We start from the raw sequence: 20,200 nt of genomic DNA, 5'->3' as shown, positions 1-20,200 counted from the left end.
TGAGGGTTAATCACTTTGGTATCTCTCAGAAAAGGAACACCAGTACCTTTGTTTCCTTTTTGAAGGGCAGAGTGGGTGCACGGGATTGAGAAAGAAAGGTAAGAGGAAGAAGATGTAAAATGTGCTGGTGCTGAGCACTGTGTGGCTGGAGAAACAAAGAAGTGTGAAGGCAGTCCCTGGGAGGAGAGGTTGGAGAGAGGAGCGGGATACTTCTGATAGCCTTGGCCAAGTCATGACTAGGCAAAGACCTAGCGCTGTACGCCACACGGGCACGTGAGCTAGTTATTCTTCCCCATGGGTCTGTGATCACATTCTTAGTCACCACCTAGTTGTCTAGGCTCCCTGAGTTTGAATTGTAGCTCCCCTATTTTGGTTGCATTCTTAACCTCTTTGTGTTTCAGCATCTTTATCTTTAAACTGGGGAGTAAATGACAATACATGTAAAGTGCTTACATCATTGTGTAATGAATGTTAGCTATTAATATTAATAAAATTCAAACATTAGCTATGATTAGTTTTATTACCAGTACTAACACCTCATTCATTAGAAAGAATATGCCAGCTATCTGCTTAAATATTGTGAGTAATGAAACATGTAGTATTGAGAAGACAGTTCCTGCTTTATGGTTGCCAAAAACTTCCCAAACAACCCTTCTCCCCCCAACACCCCCAAAATATACCTCTCCTTTCACATGGCGTTAATTCAGTCATTGGTGATTCATTGTCTTGGGCAAAACATTACCCCCTTACTGTCATCCTCTTTTCAAATGGAACTATATCAAGTCCTTAAAATCTTATTATAAAATAATATCTATGATTTCTTTTCTCTATGAAAGGAGAGAACAGGCAGTATTAAGTTCTTAAAAGGCAAAGGGGAAACGAGGGGAGACTAAGGGGAAATGAGGCAATGCTCAGAGTTCTGCCCATCAAAAGGGTTGTAGAGAGTGGACTGTACTTCCACTTGGTGAAATTCAAGTACAGGATCATTTCTGGTTCTCACAGTAAGAGCGTGGGGTCCTAAGACTTTTATATGTAAATCTGAATCTTCAAACAAAACATTACTATATTTGCAAAGAAATAAAATCTTTAAACCACCTTCTTTGGGACTCTTTGGTAATAGCTGTACTCTTCTGTGATTTCCTGTGTATATTTAATAGAGACACAACGGGGCTTGCTCAGTATGAAATCTGATAGTGAAACAAGCTATAAAAGATCAAAAGGATAGGGACCAAAACATCACCCAGAGAACTCTGTAGGAACGGTATATGATTATAGGATTCTGCAGCTAGGGATCTCTGAGAATGATTAGTTCTAGTCATAGGAATTACAAATGTGGATACTGGCAAAGAAAAAAGCTACATAGAATACTTAAGAGAGTGAGATCGGAATGTAAAGTTCTTATATATGTTTATTCACTTTACTCCCTTTCACACAATCTTAATATTTTCAGGTTATCTACTTATTGTAGGCTAATGACTAATTCCTCCCTAAGTGTTCTAAAATTTGATCCTGATTTTAAACAAGTACCATCATACTCATATAAAATCAAAGTGAGCACATTCTGGGGTTACATGCAACCACAAGTGATTTAAAAGCTAACCTTTGGTGGAGAGGACTGCTACCAGTCCCCCCGCCCCTGCCTGCTAACGTCACCTTTACATCCCAGAAAACACATGCCGTTTCTCTTGTCAAACCCTTCATGGTTCTCTAAGTCCGTTTTCTCAGTGAGGTTTTCTTCATACTTTTAAGCATGGATAGTCATCTCACTCTTTGTTCTTATATAGCCTTTCTAATCTGGGCCACATGGACACTCGTTCTGTATAGCTGTACCTGTCATTCTTGTGTATAATTTGTCTCTCCAGCTAGATTATAAAGTCTTTGAGAAGAAGAAATAAATCTTTATATCCCATGCAATACCCATTTCTATCATGCGAGTATAATAGATACTTAGGAAGTATTTGTTTTTGAGTAAACAATTCTGTTTTTGTAAGGAAGAACATTTAAGATACTAAAATCCAGTTTAAAAGAAAATTATATCTGGAGTTGGTGATTTGAAAATAAGAAACGTCACTGTATTGACCGTGTAATTTCTAGTGATTAACTAAAGTTTAAATATGCCAGTCAATAAATTTCATTTTAAAGCAAAGCCAGTAAGATAATATTTGGGTCCATTGATTCATATATCATAATTATACTTGAACTGCTTATTATTTTTTCTTTCAACTGAAAAAAAAAATTCTGCTGGTTTCAAAGCATTGAGTTTTCCAGTGTATAAGAATGTGTTTATTCATTGATACACATGATTGTTAAGGGGTCTCTTTTATAAAATTTATTTGTAAAAATTCTGAGAATTCTAACTAAAATATTTTTAGATTTAAAACACATAGTTTATGCCTCTTTCTCTTAAAACTTTATTTCCTTTCACACATTCTCATGTTTTCAGGTTATCTACTTATTGTAGGTTAATGTCTAATTTCTCCCTAAATGTTCTAGAATTTGATCCTGACTTTAAACAAGTACTATAAGTACGAGGTAAGCCACTGCAGCCAGGAGAAGGCCTGCCATAGTTCCTGAACACCGAGGATGTGTTCGGGGCTCATTTAGTCCGTTCTGCATGGACTGCAGCTGACTGTTGTGTCTTTTCAATCGTGGAACCTCCCTTTCCTGGCTGGTCAGAGTAGAGTTCTAATTGGGCCACTAACTATTTGCCTATTTCTAAGTAGGACTCAGTGAAATCTAAGAGTATCTGGTCCCTAGGTGGTACAAAAGGTTAACATGCTCGGCTGCTAGTTGAAAGGTTCTTAATTCGAGTCTACTCAGAAGAAAGGACTGGTGATCCTCTTCTGAAAAATCAGTTATTGAAAACTCTATGCACACAGTTCTACTCTGACACAGGGGGGTTCCCGTGAGTTGGAATTGACTCGATGGCAACTGGTTTACTGGTGAGGACCTTCTGACCTTCTTACCCCCATGTAGATGGGCTTAACATTCTGCTTGGGATAGAGAGGAGAACATAAATCTCACCCTCTGTTCATGAGTGTAGCTGAGAAAGCAAGTTTAGCTTAATACATGTAATTGCCCTCATGGGGAGGGAAGTGTGGACACTCTTCTTTCCCTGAAGACACCATTTTGCCTTCTCCCAAAGGACTTATGAAACACAAGATTCAGGGGATAGCAAAACTACAAGAGTAAAAACTTTGTTGGGGGTGGATACAGAATACATGAATTTGTATTGGCAAGGTATGCTCTCCCCCCCAACACTCTTTCTCTATTTTGATGGAGATTTTGTATTGTTCTTCCTTAGAAAAAATGATTTTGTTGTTGTATCAGGTGCTATCTAATCAGTTCCAACTCATAGCAACCCTATGTACGATCAAACGAAACATTGTCCAGCCCTGTGCCATCCTCACAATAATTGTTATGTTTGAATCCTTTGTTGCAGCCACTGTGTCAATCCATCTCATTGAGGGTCTTTTGTCCCTGACCTTCTACTTTACCAAGTATGACTAGTCCGTCCAGAGAACATGTCCAAAGTATGTGATGCAAAGTCTTACCATACGGACTTATAAGGTACATTCTGGTTATACTTCTTCCAAGACAGATTTGTTCATTCTTCTGGCAGTCCATTGTATATTCAATATTCTTTGCCAACACCATAACTCAAAGACATCAATTCTTCAGTCTTCTTTATTCACCATCCAGTTTTCAAATGCATGAGATGACTGAAAATACCATGAGTTGGGTCAGGCGCACCTTGGTCCTCAAGTGACATCTTTGCTTTTAATACTTTAAAGAGGTCTTTTGCAGCAGATTTGCCCAATGCAATAGAGTGTTTGGTTTCTTGACTGCTGCTTCCATGGGTATTGACTGTTGGTCCAAGTAAAACAAAATCCTTGACAACTTCAGTCTTTTCTCTGTTTACCGTGATGTTGTTTATTGGGCCAGTTGTGAGGATTTTTGTTTTCTTTATGCTGAGGAGTAGTTCATGCCGAAGCATGTAGCCATTGATCTTCATCAGTAAGTTCTTCGAGTCGTCTTCACTTTCAGCAAGCAAGGTTGTGTCATCTGCACGTGGTGGGTTGTTAATGAGTCTTCCTCCAATCCTGATGACACGTTCCTTATGTAGGCCAGCTTCTCAGATTATGTGCTCAGCACACAGCTTGAATAAGTATGGTGAAAGGATACAACCCTGATGCACACCCTTCCTGATTTTAAACTATGCAATATCCCCTGGTTCTGCTCAAACAACTGCCTCTTGATCTATGTATAGGTTCCTCATGAGCACAATTAAACGTTCTGGAATTCCCATTCCTCACAATGTTATCTATAATTCGTTATGATCCACACAGTCAAATGCCTTTGCATAGTCAATAAAACACAGGTAAACAGCCTTCTGGTATTCTCTGCTTTCAGCCAAGATCCAGAAAGAGTAGAAAGGCAGTGAAGGATAATACTTTGTACTTCAAGAAAGCTAAGGAAGTGTTAAGGGCTGAGTGGCCAACCATAGGAAACAGAACTCCTTCCCCTACCATGATTAGGGTGTTTTGAAAGGTTGAGATAGATGTTTCATCATGGATACCTGTGGCGTAAATACATAAGAACAGAGAGAAGTAGTGATTAAGCCAGTCACAATGAATCTAGATTGGGACTCAATAGAGACATCATCGCATCTCAGTTTTTCTTAAAGGAGAATAATGTTGCTGAAAAACATGAGAGAACTCTCAAAGGCATATGAAGTGAGTTCTACAAATAGTAAAATATAAATCACCCAAGTCATGGTAAGGGAAGGAGTTCTATTTCCTGTGGTTGGTTGCTCAGCCCCTAACACTTGTTTAGCTTTCCAGAAGTAAAAATGATTGTTCTGCACTGCCGTTCCTACTCTCAGGGTAGACATCCACACATCCTTGAGCATGTTTTGCTTCTACCTCCTAAAGAGCGGAACAATAACATCCCTCGTATATTTTTAAAACTATTGATTTATTCTATCAGTTGACATTCAAAATTTTTAAAAAGATTTTGAAAGCAGGTAATTGAAACAGAATTATGTTAAGTTTAGAACTCTGCATATGATATTTAATTTTTTTTTAGAATTCTTATTGGAGTGTCATGCTGGTGCGTTTAAGAAATAAAAAATCGTGATAAATGAGGTAATATATGGAAAGCACTTAAAACCCTTTGGAAAAGTGGGATAGCACATAAACCCACAGTATTACTAATAAGGATCTAGTAGTCTCCCTCCCCCATGCAACTTGCTACACGTAAATGTTGCCTCTGTAGAAATTGCCTAGTGGGTGCATTTAAAAGACCAGATTGATTAAAATAACCATCTGAAGCGGATACTCATGACACAAATGAATCTAAAACATCATATACTATTTTAATAAACATTTATTGAATATCCACTATGTGTAGGGCACTGGTTAGGACCTAAGCATATTTAAAGAGTGACCTCTGGTCTCAAGAACTCACCCTCTAGCAAGAGACATTAAGCAGGGAAGAATTAACAGGCTGGAGTAAAAGAACAGCAACTCTAAAGAGACCTTTCCTCATAGAGTTCTGGGAACATTTTACATCAAGACCCCTGTTAACAGTCAAGACGTTTAACGGTGCAGCACGGGGCAGCATTCTATTCCATTGTGAATGGGGCTGACTCAACAGCAATCAACAACAGCAATATTCTTGCTGGGGCCACAGAGAATTGAAATCCGAAACAATCCACTGTTTAACATTTACCAATCCATTAAACTTGTTCATTTTTATAACAAACTGGAAGACAAAGGGTATTCTGAGTTGTGGGTAAGGCCCTGCAGCCTGTAAATGAGCTGAGCTGCTTACTGAGAGCAGAAGCTGGTGTGGGATGGAGTCTTTATTGCACAGGGGCAGACGGAGAAGCAGCCCACCACCCTTCACTGCGAAACACTTCAGATCTAGGTACACATTAAAGGATGAGCCTGGGGCTTAACTTAGAGGCCTAAGATCAGTTGAACCAGGGCAAAAGCTAGGACTGGAAGTTAATCTAGCGATATAATAAAAAATTAATATGAAGATGCACTAAAAATGCACTTCTAAATTCTAATATCAGAACTAGAGGCAGGTGTGATTATATAGCATCAAGCTAAAAACATAAATAGCCAGAAGATACTCATTTAATATTGGTTCATTCATCAAGAACTATTTGTTGAATACTATGTACGAGACATTCTTCTAGGATTAATGATACAGGAGTGAACAACTCAGACCAAAATCTAGCCTGGATGCAGCTTACCTTTTAGTAGGGGATGCAGACAAATTATTAGATTGTATGGTATGATCCTACCACTTGTCAGTTTGTTGTACTGTGGTGGCTTGCATGTGGCTGTGATGCTGGAAGCTATGCCACTGGTATTTCAGATTTCAATGGGGTCACCCATGGTGGACAGGTTTCGTTTCAGGTGGTAGCATATGATCAGGAACTGATGTTATTGAAGGAAGGAGTACAAGCTACACTGAGGGCATCAGCAAAAACAATACTCTAGGAATTGATGGAGTACCAATTGAGATGTTACGACAAATGGATGCAATGCTGGATGCGGTCACCCATCCATGCCAAGAAATTTGGAAGACAGATACCCGGCCAATGAACTGAAAGTGATCCATATACGTTCCCCTTCCAAAGAAAGGTGATCCAACAGAATGCATAAATTATGGAACAATATAATTAATACCACGTGCAAGTAAGATTATTCAAAAATGGTTGCAGCAGTACATTGACAGGGAGCTGCTGGAAATTCAAGCCAGATTCAGAAGAGGACGTGGAACAAGAGACATCACTGCTGATGTCAGATGGATCCTGGCTGAAAGCAGAGAATACCAGAAAGATGTTTACCTGTGTTTTATTGATTACACAAAGATATTTGACTTTGGATCATGACAAATTATGGATAGCATTGCAAAGAATGGGAATCCCAGAATACTTAATTGCGCTGATGTGGAACCTGTACATAGACAAAGAGGCAGTTGTTTGAACAGAACAAGGGGATATTGCATGCTTAAAATCAAGAAAGGTGTGTGTAGGAGTTGTAACCTTTCACCATATTTATTCAATCTGTGTGCTAAGCACATACTCTGAGAAGCTGGACTATATGAGAAAGAATGTGGCATCAGGATTGGAGGAAGACTCATTAACAACCTGCCATGTGTAGATGACACAACCTTGCTTGCTGAAAGTGAAGAGGACTTGAAGCACTTACTGATGAAGATCAAAGACTACAGTCTTCGGTATGGATTATACCTCAACATAAAGGAAACAAAAACCCTTACAACTGGCCCGGTAAGCAACATCATGATAAACGGAGAAATGATTGAAGTTGTCAAGGATTTTGCTTTATTTGGATCGCAATGGACATTCATGGAAGTAGCAGTCAAAAAATCAAACAACATATTACACGGGGCAAATCTGCTGCAAAAGACCTTTTTAAAGTGTTAAAAAGCAAAGATGCCACTTGAGGACTAAGTTTCACCTGACTTAAGCCATGGTATTTTCAGTTGCCTCATATGAATGTGAAACTTGGACAATGAATAAGGAAGGCCAAAGAAGAATTGATGTCTTTTAATTATAGTGTTGGCAAAGAATCTTGAATATATCGTGGTCTGCTACAAGAATATACAAGTCTGTCTTGGAAAAAGTACAGCCAGAATGCTCCTTAGAAGCAAGTTGGCAAGACTTCGTGTCAAGTACTTTGGACATGTTATCAAGAGGGGCCAGTCCCTGGAGAAGAACATCATGCTTAGCAAAGTAGAGGGTCAGTGAAAAAGAGGAAGACCCTCAATGAGATGGATTGACACAGGGGCTGCAACAATGGGCTCAAACATAGCAACAATTGTGTGGATGGCTCAGGACTGGGCCGTGTTTCATACTGCTGTACATGGAGTCATTACGAGTCAGTACTGATCTGATGGCACCTAATTATATATATATAATATACAACAACAACATGGTATGACCAATGGCATGATGAAGAGTGTGATACATTGCCTAGATTATTTTTCAGTGAATCTTGTTGCCCTCTCTGCAGACAGCCCTCAGTATCAGTCCCTTAGGGATTGCTCCAGCTTCTTGCCCCTTCTTGGGTGCCCACATCAAGTGACTGGTCCATGAAGGCGTAGAAAGACCTGGCCATCTCAATCACTTGAGGGTCATATTAGCTTTAGGGCTCCCCGTAGGCCATGCTGTTGTATCTGCATCATATCTTGACTTCACCCTCTGCCCAGTTTAAGCTGGATATCTTGAGAAATGAGGCTATAAAAGGAGTAAGCCACCCTGTATGAGTTGGAATTGACTCAACAGCAATGGGTTTGGTTTGGTTTAAGAGAGTCAAAAGTAGAAGATCAATAGATTGTTGATCCTGGTGGGGTCAAAGAATTGTTGCCATTATCAAATACTATTGAATGGCCTCTTTGCTGGTACTGGTACAAAAAGAAACACCACAATACCTAGAATTGTAAGATGACATGACCAATGAGATGACAGAAGTATGCAGAAGGTAAAAGGGGAGTAGAGAGAAAGGAATAATAAAAGTCAGGGCCTTGGAGCACAGGATCAAGACCAGAGTTCAAAAAACAAGACTCAACAACTTTAAGATTAGGGCTCTGCCTATAGAACTGCAGTGAACAGGACATAGAATGTTCTTTTTCTGAATATAGCTAGTACAACTCAAACCCACAAATACCTGTCTGGTATTACCGAACACAGACTTTGTGCTAGACACTGTGGTAATACCAAGATATAAGGAAATCTGAGATGGGGTCCCTATTCAAGGAATTTTCAGTCTAAGTTATTCCTGGGCAGATCTTTTTCCTTTCCCTTCCTCCTCACCTCCCTCCTTTTCTTCCTGCCTTTTGTCCCTGAATCTATCTGGTAGAAATGCTAAGGGAGAAAAATTTAGAAATATCCAAGCAATCTGTGCAAGCAACCCTTTGAGAAATTCATTCACTGATTCCAAAAAATAGCTACTGAGCACTTACTATGTACCAGAAATTTTGCCAGGTTCTGATATTCAGAGAGGGAAAGTTCTCTTGAGGCCCTCTTTACTGAATGAGTTCATAGGGGAAGGACTAGATGAATCTGATTGGGAATGTCAGGAAAGACTTCAAGGTGGAGGTGACTTGAGTTGAGACATGGAGTCTAAAGGTTTTACTCATAGATAAGAGAGGAGAGACTATGGCAGATAGGGCAAATAGCCTGCCTCATTCTTCTGCGAAAGACCACTTCTGCTAAGGTCAGTGTCTCTGCATCTGCTCCGTTGGTCATTCCTCTCATCTTCCCAAGGACCTATTAATTGACTTGTGTTCGTGTGGATCCAGGTGTCTGCCTCTAAAAAAAATAGTTCCTAATATTATTTATTATAAATAATATTTATTTATTTGGTGTTGTTTATAAACCTCTTAGCAGAGAGTCTCAGTTTTTTTCTTTTTATTAATGTGTACTCTTTATTTTTTTTAATCTTTATACCTACCCATTCCTTTATTTTTTATTTATTTATTTTTTATGTCATTCCCTGCAAGAACAAACTGCTTTAGTAAAACAGTGTCCTAAAGCTGCCAGAGCCCTTGGACACCATTTTACAGATGAGGAAATAGTTCTAGAGGAGTGAGGCCATTTACAACTTTACCTTCTGCCTTTTGTAAGTATATAAAGGTTATGTCACACACTTTAGCTTTGAACTGTTCTGAAATTATTCTCTGTCTGAACAGCCTCGCCTGTTTTTAAATGTATTATTTTCCTGCATACTTTTAGGGCAAGAACATTCTAATTCTAAATAAGAAGGTATTTCGCAACAGAAGATTACCTGTGACTAACGTTAAGTCTCCAAAATCCACTTTTGATCCCATAAAAACCAGTCCTTTACTCCTTTCCCAGAGGGATCTCTCGTGACCCTTACACGTACTTTGTTGCTGCCGTTGCACTTCCGTTTTATTGTTTTTTGGGCCTGGATGGAAAGGACGCTGAAGTTTACTTTTTATTTTATAACAAATGTGAAACCGGTGTGGATAAGCTCTCAACTCAAATATCCTTTGAAGGAAGAAACACATTTTCCCTGCCAGATGCTATTAAGAGATTAAATAAATTAAAAAATGGATTTCTTTTAATAAAAAAAAATTCTGTTTAGTTTTCTAAAAGAAATGTATGCATTTGTGTTATGCACTGTAGAAAAATAGATGGTACAATTGGCTCTGGATGGATATTTGATCATTCTCCTCGGGCTACGTAAAACCTTGTAAATGAGTGACAAGCAGATGGTGTCTCATTATCTCCAATGGCGAGCCTTGAATGCAGCCCATAAGCTTTCAAAAGAATACGTATGAAAAAGAATAGTCTGTTTTTGTATCTAAGTGAATAACTTTTGAGCTCAGCTTTTTTTTTCCCTCCTTTTTTGCATAGGCACATAAAAAAAAAGTATTAATTCTGAAAATGAAATTGATTCCTATCTCTATTCTTGGAAAGATGCTCACTTCATGAATAAGGACGTATTTTTCACAGTGTGGATTTGAAGTTACAATAAATAGCACAGGAGAATTTGAAAAATGAAGTCAATAATAAATATGCCTCTAAAGACACAGGAAAATGAATTATTCCAGAAGTATATTCAGGTGAGTATTTTACTTGTTTTAGGAAGTCAGGGAGAGCCCTGATGGCACAGTGGTTAAGAGCTCAGCTGCTAACCAGATGATTGGCAGTTCGAATCCACGAGCTGCTCCTTGGAAACCCTATGGGGCAGTTCTACTGTGTCCTAGGGTTGCCATGAGTAGGAATCGATTCAACGGCAAAGGGTTTTTTTTTTTTTGGTAGGATGTCAGGGATTAAGCCCCATTAAGGGTGGGGCCTATATTTTACTCTTTACAGTACTTCTTAGCCCCCATTTCCCTGCACACATAGCATTTAGCACCAAGTCTGATATCTACAAGTAATTTCATTAATTTTGTTGTATGACTGAAAATAATTTATTTCACCTGGATTGATGCTACATTTTAACTTTTGGTACATTGGTGTCTTATGTTAGTCTCCTAGTTCATCTTGAGACATGCTTATACTTAAATTTATGATGATGCACAGCTTAAAATTTCTAAGAGAATTTTGTTTAATGCAAAATTTTTTAATAGAGGTACTTAATTACAGGCGTTTCTAAGTCGAGTTTAGTTTTCCTAATTTTGTAAACTTTTTTCATATAAATAAATGAGCAAATAAAAAAATCCCAACATGCTCCAGTGCTAATAGAAGACCCAGAATACTCAAGAATTGCAGTGATGTTCACATCAACGGCAGCAGGTCTATTCCGCATGGGACTCATATTTTGTTCATCATGCTTGTCTAGGGCTACTATCCCAGGTCCTCCAAGTCAGCTTCTTTTGTCTCTGACATTCCTGCTGACTCAAAAGATGGGCTAAGAGAAAAAAAAAAAAAAAAATTGGTGAGTGAGGAGAATGAATTAAAAGCAAGGTGGTGGAACCAATTAAGTTAGACCACAGATGGGAGTATAACCAATGAAGCAGTCAGAATTGCTATTATTTTATCCACTGAAAAAAATGCAAGGAAAATCCAGAGGCGTATGAAGCTTAGTCAGACAAAGAATGCCAATCAGTGTGGTGAGATGGCACTGAGGTGCTTGACAAGGAATTCCTGGAGCAGCCTAGTTGACGGCACAGTGGCAAACACCAGCTTTAGTGATGATCACGGATATCTAGCGTGCTTTGCTGGGAATGTATCAGAGATGTGTTGGGTCTGGGTGCTAGGAGGTGTCTGCCCCATTTTGAGGGGCTGTCTGCCCAAGAAGCGTTCCAAGTCTGTGTCTGTGTGAGGTTCATCACTAGTTATGATACCTCAGCAGCTGCTGTCTAAATGGTTCAGGCATATGAAGCCTGAGAGAGAAACTTCTTCTTAAACCCCTTGGGCCACTCTGTCTGGGGCATGAAGACAGCTCATTAGCTCAGATTTTTACCCTGGCTCTGTAGTGGTGACGTGCACATTACAATCCTGGAGTGTGGCTGCAGGAATGTGCAGTCTCATTCAGCAGGAAAATAGTACATGTTGCTTTAAAATGGTAATATAGTTAGTGCAGCAACATTTCCACTAGGTAAAACCACTCAATAGTTTTGTCAGTCCTAATAGTCCCTCTGGAAACCCTGGTGGCTTAGTGGTTAAGAACTATGGCTGCTAACCAAAAGGTCGGTAGTTCGAATCCACCAGGCACTCCTTGGAAACCCTATGTGACAGTTCTACTCTGTTCTATAGGGTCGCTATGAGTTGGAATCTACTCGATGGCTATGTTTTTTTTTTTTTTTTTTAATGGGAATAGTCCCTGTTGGATCCCTGGTGGCACAGTGGTTAAGCACTCCACTGCTAACCAAAAGGTTGGCAGTTGGAACCCACCAGCTGCTCTGCAGAAGAAGGTTGTGGCAGTCCTCTTCGGTAAAGATTACAGCCTTGGAAACTCTGTGGAGCAGTTCTACCTCTACCCTATAGGATCGCTATGAATCAGAATTGACTCTGTGGAAATGGGTTTGAGTTTTTATTTGATAATAGTCCATCTAAAGCTGATGTGACATCAGAATACCATTTTCTAATACAATTTGTCAATCAAGAAGTTTTGAGTTTTCTCTCCCAAAAATATCATTTGTGTAGGTTATGATACTAGAAAAAAAGTCAACAAAAAGGATAAGGATCAAAGAATTAAGTTAGCTAAAGAAAAATGATAAATCTGTGAAACATCTCACAACATGGATGAATCTGGAGGGCATTGTACTGAGTAAAATAAATCAATCACAAAAAGACAAATATTGTATGAGACCACTATTATAAGAACTCATGAAAAGCAGTACACAATACTGGGGAAGTCAGCACAACTTGACCAAGGCAAGGTCATGGAAGCTCCATAGACACATCCAAACTCTGAGGGACCGAATCCCTAGGCTGAGGGCTGGGGACCATGGTCTTGGGGGACATCTAGCGCAGCTGGCATAACATAGCCTATAAAGAAAATATTCTACATCCTACTTTGGTGAGTAGTGTTTAGGGTCTTGAGAGCTTGTGGGTCGCCATCTAAGATACTCCACTGGTCCCACTCCTTCTGGACCAAAAGACTAATGGACCACAAATACCATAGCCTCCACCAGACTGAGTCCAGCACAACTAGATAGTTCCCAGCTACCACCACCGACTGCTCTGACAGTGACCACAGTAGAGGGTCCTGGACAGAGCTGGAGAACAATGTAGAACAAAATTCTAACTCACAAAAAAAGACCAGACTTACTGGTCTGACAGATACTGGAGAAACCCTGAGAGTACAGCTTCTGGATATCCTCCTACCTCAGTACTGAAGTCATTCCTGAGGTTTACCCTTCAGCCAAAGACTAGACAGACCCATAAAACAAAACAAGATTAAATGGGCATACCATCCCAGGGGCAAGGACTACAAGGGAGGAGCGGACAGGAAAGCCGGTAATGGCGAACCCAAGGTCGAGAAGGGGAGAGTGTTGACATGTTGTGTGGTTGGCGGCTAATGTCACAAAACAATAGGTGTATTAATTATTTAATGAAAAACTAATTTGCTCTGTAAACCTTCATCTAAAGTACAATTAAAAAAAAAAAGAAGAAAAAGGCTGTTAAAAAAAAAAAATGAAGTTAGCTAGTCCTGTCCTTGGGATTTTTCCTTGAATCTCATTCTAGTTCCTAGAATCTTTTTCTATTTGTTCATTGTGTCACTGGTATTAAAGTGTACAGTGGTGGTTAGAAGAAGCTACTGGTGATTTAGCTACTGTGCTATAATCTACGCTAATAATTACCTCTATTTATGGGAGATTCTTTAGGTCAGGAATCAAGTATTATTTACCTCGGTATCTTAAACTCTTAGCATTTTAATTAATGGAATAATTATGAGTGAGCTATATTTTTCTAAAAATAGAAGCAAAATAGGTATTAAAGAGAAAAGTTATAGTATTCATAATGTATTTCTGACCTGTGATGTATGAAAAAAATAAACCTCATCTTTTTAAAATTGGAGTCATGCCATCCTTATTGTTTTTCCCCTCTCACTTCCCTGGAATGGGGTGATTCTAATAATAATAACATATACCATATATTGCATGCTTATTAGGGTTTAAGAACTGTGACATATACTTTATATTAATGACATTATTATTAAATATATAATAATAATAATAGGAATGCTGTTGTTATTGTTAGGTGCTGTCAAGTCAATTTTGTCATAGAGACTCAATGTGGCAGAGTTGAACTGCCCCATAGAGTTTTCTTGGCTGTAATTTTTACATGAGTAGATGCCAGATCTTTTTTCCTGTGAAACTTCTGGGAGGGTTCCAACTGCAAACTTTTAGATTAACAGCCAAATGCTTAACCATTGTGCTACCAGGGCTCCTAATAATAACAATAACTAATATTTACTATACTAATAAGTACAACCAGAATGTTCCTTAGAAATGAGGATGGCAAGACTGTCTCACTTACTTTGGACATGTTATCAGGCAGGACCAATACCTGGAGAAGGATATCATGCTTGGTATAGTAGAGGATCAGTGAAAAAGGGGAAGGTCCTCAACAAGGTAGATTGACTCAATGGCTGCAATAATGGGCTCAGACATAGCAACAATTGTGAAAATGGTGCACAACTGGGCAGCGTTTCATTCTGCTATATGCAGGGTCGCTTTGAGTTGGAACCAACTCCATGGCACCTAACAACAACACAATATTTACTGAACAATTGCTACATGCCAGGAACTATTCTAGGTGTTTTGTATGTAATAATTGCTTAAACCATAAAAAAAACAAATCCAAACCCCTTGCTGTCAAGCCAATTCTGACTCATAGCAACCCTACATGACGGAGTAGAACTGCCCCATAGGGTTTCCGAGGTTGTAATCTTTATGGAAGCAGACTGCCATATCTTTCTGCCATGGTACAGGAGGGGGTTTTGCTTTTGGTTAGCAGCCGAGCACTTAACCACTGCACCACGAGGGCTTGCTTAAATCGTATCAGCCCCAAGCCGCAGATGAGGAAACTAAGGCACAGAGGGGCAGGCATGGAGTCAAGATCACTCGGCTGATAGGTGTGGAGTCAGCTGTCTAATTTAGGTTTAAGTGCTGGCTTTTTTTTGCTGTGTGCTGTACCACCTCAGCGTCTGCCGCTGACCCTTCTGATCCCTTTGAGGTGCCGTTTCTTGTGTGCTGTACCACCTCAGCGTCTGCCACTGACCCTTCTGATCCCTTTGAGGTGCCGTTTCCTGTGTGCTGTGCCACCTCAGCATCTGCCACTGACCTTTTTGATCCCTTCGTGCAAATTAGAAACAGGCGCATCTTCCTCAATTAAAAGGAATCCACAATCATAACAAATATTATAAATATAAAACCAATCTGTAGGATTATGCAAATTGAATTATTAAGCATAAAATAGTAGATGTTTGAATTTTTAATCAATAATTGGAAAAACAAACAAACAAACTGAACTGCCATCGAGCCAATTCCAACTCATAGTGACCCTATAGGACAGAGTAGAACTGCCCCACAGAGTTTCCAAGAAGTGCCTGGTGAATTCAAACTGCCGACATTTTGGTTAGCAGCCATAGCTCTTAACTGCTATGCCACCAGGGTTTCCATTTGGAAAAATAGCCACTGGAATATAAAATTTGTTTCCAAATACACAGTTTGATTTCATGGAAATTAAATGACTTATTTCATAAGCTTACATTCTCCAGGTTCTCCTTTTCTATAGAAAAGGTTCCTAGATTTGACATTCTTTTTTGTGAAATTTTGGGGCTTAAGGAGTTAAGAAATTTTAATTTATCAATACGGAGCCCTAATGGTACTGTGGTTAAGAGCTTGGCTGCTAACCAAGGGGTCAGCATTTCAAATCCACCAGCAGCTCCTTGGAAAGCCTATGGGGCTGTTCTCTGTCCTACAGGGTCGCTGAGTCAGGGTCAACTCAACGGCAATGGGTTTGGTGTCGGGTTTGGTGATCAATACTGGCAAAGTTAAATATGTCCTGAGAGCTATAAAAGTATTTGGAAATGTGTCTGGCAATTGTTGAAAATGTAGTATAATATTTTAATGGGAAATAAACTGATTTTTCAAAAACAATTTAAAATTGTTTATATCATAACCATAACATGTTCCTTACTATGGTCATCAGTCAATATAAACTAAGTTTTTACCAAGCTGCAGTAATTCACATTCATCATAATTTTTCAAATTACATGTTCTCTGGAGCAGTGCTTTGCAAACTATAGTATGTATTCACATGATCTGGAGACCTTGTTAAGATTCAGATTCTAATTCAGTGGGTCTGGTTTAGGAAACCCTGGTGGTGTAGTGGCTAAGTGCTATGGCCAAAGGTCGGCATTTCAAATCCACCAGGCGCTCCTTGGAAACTCTTTGGGGCAATTCTACCCCGTCCCCTAGGGTCGCTATGAGTCAGGATGGACTCGATGGCGACGGCTTTGGCTTTTTGGTAGGGCCTGAGAGTGTATTTATAACAATACCCCAGATAAGTAGTGATATTGCTAGTCCATGGACTACACTTTGAGTAGCAAACACCCAGAGCACTGAAAAGGACATGATATTCTTTCATTATCATAAGACTTTTCTTTACAGACAGTATTAAATTCAATAGATTTTGAAATTTAGCTTTGGATCATAGCTGGGCTGTTAGTGAGATTAACAGTTCAATTACATCTTCTTCATCCTTTTTCTGGTGATTCAATATTGGGGAAGTTGGTGTCAGAGCTGAGAAGCTTTGTAACTGGTTCAGCATCAATAATACAGTTTTAGTAAACAGCATTGCTTCACGTTTCTTTAAGGAATTTCTTATCTCTTTAAGGGCACTGTTAATTGATTTTGGTGCCTGTATATTTTGCATATAACATTAAATAATATGTATGTGACAGGGGCTGCAATATTTAAACAGCAGTTAATTTTTATACTGTCAGAATTTACACAACAAAACGATCAATTGCCACAGTAAGAGGACGATCACACAGTAATCCCTAATTTATGTCTAAGTAGTACTTACTTTGTGGATTATTAATGGGAAATAAATATTTGTTGTTACATAGTAATTTACATCATCATGAAAGTATTTCTAGATTTAAATTAAGAACTCAGCAATACTATTCCAGTGCAGTAAACAAACAGCAAACGATACAGCATAAGAGGCAACCTAACAGCAACAGAGGACTATTTTGCTTCTATTTTCAGAAATTTACCTTTCAGTTCAATAGTCAGAAATGTAATTCTGTGCTTACAAACACAGGTTATTTCAGATGCTTCATCAGCAAGTCCGTTTGATTATCATACTTGATTGTCTCTTGTCAGGGAACAGTTGCAACGTATTGATTTTGTTAGAACAAGATTCAGCGCTGCTATCTACTATAAAATTGTTATAACAAGTAGACAGATTGTCCGTTTTTGGAGTTAAAGTTACAATAAAATTATCTTACAGCATTCCAAGAGAATAAAGCTGCCTGTGACGTGAATGTTGCCTCTTGAATACAGAGCCCTTATGCGGTGCATAAATGAACAACCCTACGTGGCAGTCCTGACTATTTCTCTTAGCATGTTTCATCCCACGGCTGTTTCTCCAGGTGCCCCGTATTGGAGACTGCAGTTGTGCTCGTTTCGTCTCTCCCAGAATCTTCATCCTCCAAATTAACCCCAAGAGGACAGTTGTAGAGAACTAGGACACTTGAAGTTTAATGCAGTTACTACAAGCAGCAGTGATGAAGATTCATTTAGGTTTCTATGTGAAGGCCTGCTGGAGGGGGAGCTGTTATTTGTAGGTCCTCCATCCACTGAAGTTTTTAGGCTAGCTCTTGAGCAGACAGAAGGAGGATGCACGAATGTACTATCATGGTAGTCTTTGCATTTAACAACTAATTCATTGGTGGTAGAAAGGGGCCTGTGTCTGAGACTCAATAGATTTATCCAAACTCAGGAGCAGGCTCTACTATGACCAAGCGTTCAATACAAAGGAACTCAGACATACTAGAGTTCTTCCCTGATCAAGGGCCATATTCCCTTAATGTGTGGGCCATATTCTATCTTGACTAGAATAGTAAACTAGTTACCTTGTCTAGAAATGCAAGTGTGTGATACAAATGTCATGTTTGGAAGACACCTGTGGAATCAGGTATTCCAACTTCCTCTCCAATGCAGGGATTTCCTTTCTGGTTTCTTTTATCACCTAGTTAGTTTTCTTCTTAGGGTTTCCGGTGGTAGTCTGCTCAGTAAACTATTTCGTTTTAGCCTGTTTCGGGAGCTTAGCTCTAATAATTGTAAGAGTTTCCATGTAGTAGGCTCTCTTATTCATCAATTAATTATTAGTCTCTTATAACTTCATTTATTCACATTATTTTTTTCTGGAGCAACACAGACTTCTATCTTCTTCAAGAATGTTTATTGAAGCTGAATTTAAAGTCCACATGTAGGCGTAAAGAAATCTATAGAGGAAGAATACAGGATTACAGTATTTCAGAATTGGAGGAAATCATATACTAATTTGTATTTGATTTTTTTCATTTTTCCCTCCCCCATAGATGTTTAAGCATAGTAATTTCCCATACTTATTTAAAATATCAAAAGAAAATCCTTGTTAGCACATGAAATAAGAGCTGAATTGCTATCAAAATACCACCAAAAAAAAAAAAAGTGCTCTATAGAAAGTAACTGATTATATAGAAATATTCAAGGTCATAGGTCATTTTGTCTAATTAGCAGCCAAGGCAATCAATATGTGCCAAACGCAGTGGGTGCTCATGGAAATAATTAAGCTAATTGTCTTTAGGGAATCCATGTTGTAGCTTTCTTTTGCAATTTGCCATGCTCTGTCCGAGGCTGCCTTTCCCTCTCTTCTTTCTAGTTCTTTTTATGTTTTCGCTTAAGATCTATAAAAATCCAGTCAGAATTAAAAAATTGGAAGTATTTTCATGGGAACTCTATCATTTCTTCTTCTCTTTTAACCAGGCCTCCTTTTTTTTTTTTCTTCATGAAAGATTTGGGTTCAGCTTGAATAAATCATGATAATTATAGTTCTACTAGCATGCTAAGAAGAGCAAAATGAGGGTGCACGCTGGCCAGACAGTTTTGATGGAAACTGCATGTGCGTGGGCCATGTGTGCTGAAGACTCCTGTAGGCTGGGTGAATGTTTGATAAATTTGGGCTCGCCACTCCCCTCAATTATTCTTGGTGAAGAGGATCATTGGCAGAGAGCGTACATGAAAGGGCTAATCCACTTGACTTATGGCCAATCCAACAGCCCATGTGGATGTGCTTAGAGCATTCTTTCCAGAGGCACACATAGATATCAAGGCTTATTTATCTTTGCCTTTTTTAACAAAATATTAGGCCTGAGGCATTACTTAACATCTTTCCCCCAAAAGCTTTGCCTACCTCTCAAACACATAATCTAGAATAATTCTTACGAGATACTTAGTAGGAAAGTTGAAATCATAGTGAAAGGAAATCCTCATGGTTCTCTTTTTTCTTTGATTCCTCCTCATTCAGCTGTCTTATGCCTCTAGATCGCAGAACGTACCTAGGGCAGAAAAATCAACAAATATTAAGTTAATGTCTGTGGAGCCTTCTGGCAAGGGAATGATCAAGTCTAAGAGAGAATCTCTACCTTCTAGTACGTTAGCATCTAATTGTGGGAGGAAGGATGAGAGGATCATGTGCAAAACCATTCAGGTTCAATGTGTTCTAGAAAGGCTAAAAAAAGAAAAGGGGAAGGTGGGGAATGGAGAGGCGCTTACACAAAAGAAAGTTTTACGAGCATTACAATATATTTAGAATAGTCCCAATTTTAAATATCATGTCTCACTAACTCCACAAATGATCTAAGTGTGGAGCCTCCTTTATCACGTACCTTCCATCCGAGGGTTTCCAGTGATGGGCTGCTCAATAGCCCATTTCATTTCGGCCCACTTCAGGAACCCAGGTCTAACTATTATAAATATTCTCCGCATAGTAGAATCTTAACCCCTGGGATCTACTTCTAAAACAATCAATCAGCCACTGAAAATCCTATGAAACGCAGTTCTACTCTGGTACACATGAGTTGGAATCACTATGAGTTGGAATCAACTCCATGGCAGTTAAACAAAAAATTATCAGTTAATCATTTGGCTCTTGTAACTTCATTTAGTCGTATTATTTTTCTGG

This window comes from Loxodonta africana, chromosome 10 (assembly GCF_030014295.1).
Source record: "Loxodonta africana isolate mLoxAfr1 chromosome 10, mLoxAfr1.hap2, whole genome shotgun sequence".
Taxonomy (NCBI): Eukaryota; Metazoa; Chordata; class Mammalia; order Proboscidea; family Elephantidae; genus Loxodonta; species Loxodonta africana.
Note: the sequence above shows the minus strand (reverse complement) of the source record.